Source organism: Syngnathus floridae, unplaced genomic scaffold, assembly GCF_059516105.1.
Source record: "Syngnathus floridae isolate MCC-2025c unplaced genomic scaffold, RoL_Sflo_1.0 HiC_scaffold_498, whole genome shotgun sequence".
NCBI lineage: Eukaryota > Metazoa > Chordata > Actinopteri > Syngnathiformes > Syngnathidae > Syngnathus > Syngnathus floridae.
In genome coordinates, this window is record NW_028284363.1 from 10,001 (window position 1) to 11,424 (window position 1,424).

The following is a 1,424-nucleotide window of genomic DNA, read 5'->3' on the forward strand; positions in this document are numbered from 1 at the left end:
CACCATCCCCAAGCACCATCCCCGACCGCCACCCCCCGACCGCCACCAGCCGACCGCCACCAGCCGACCGCCACCAGCCGACCGCCACCAGCCGTTCGCGGTGTGCGCCTCCGGCGCCACCGGTCCCCAAGCACCATCCCCAAGCACCATCCCCGACCGCCACCCCCCGACCGCCACCAGCCGACCGCCACCCAGCGACCGCCACCCGCCGTTCGCGGTGTGCGCCGTTATCCGCCTCTCGGTGGTCCTTGCCGGGCGTGGGTCGGCGTCCGCTGTCGGTACTTTACGGGACCATAATTGGCCCGCGGACCAGCTAGCGGGGCTCTCTTGAGAGCTTACCCGCCTTCGCTGGTTCCCTGGTCGGCCACGAGTGGCGAGAATTCGGCCTCTTCGCCCGGAGCGCGGCTCAACTTCAGCGAAAATGCACTAAGTGCCAAAGCCCATTCATTTACAACGGCGTGTCCGCCAGAGGGCGCGTTTCCCGCCGCGGACCGGCCGGCGGGGCTCGTCGTAGAGCGTGTCCGCCTCTCGGTGGTCCTTACCGGGCGTGGGTCGGCGTCCGCTGTGGGTACGTTACGGGACCACGTTCGGCCCGCGGACCAGCCGGCGGGGCTCTCTTGAATGCTTGCCCGCCTTCGCTGGTTCCCTGGTCGGCCACGAGTAGCGAGAATTCGGCCTCTTCGCCCGGAGCGCGGTTCAACTTTTGCGAAAATGCACTAAGTGCCAAAGCCCATTCATTTACAACGGCGTGTCCGCCAGAGGGCGCATTTCCCGCCGCGGACCAGCCGGCGGGACCCGCTTGACTTCCTATCCGCCTTCGCTGGTTCCCAAGTCGGCCAGAATTCCGGGCCGCGATCGCTAACTCGCGGGACCGCAATTGGCCCGCGGACCAGCCGGCGGGGCTCTCTCGAGAGCTTACCCGCCTTCGCTGGTTCCCTGGTGGGCCACGAGTGGCGAGAATTCGGCCTCTTCGCCCGGAGCGCGGCTCAACTTTTGCGAAAATGCACTAAGTGCCAAAGCCCATTCATTTACAACGGCGTGTCCGCCAGAGGGCGCATTTCCCGCCGCGGACCGGCCGGCGGGGCTCGTCGGAGAGCGTGTCCGCCTCTCGGTGGTTCCTGCCGGGCGTGGGTCGGCGTCCGCTGTCGGTAGGTGACGGGACCCCGTTCGGCCCGCGGACCAGCCGGCGGGGCTCCATAGAAAGCTTACCCGCCTTCGCTGGTTCCCTGGTCGGCCACGAGTGGCGAGAATTCGGCCTCTTCACCTGGAGCGCGGAGCGACTTTTGCTAAAATTTTTCTAAGTGCCAAGGGCTCTCGCGCCGCGATGCGTCCGCCTCTGCTGGTTCCCCGGTCGGCCACGAGTGGCGAGAATTCGGCCTCTTCGCCCGGAGTGCGGCTCAACTTATTCGAAAATGCACTAAGTG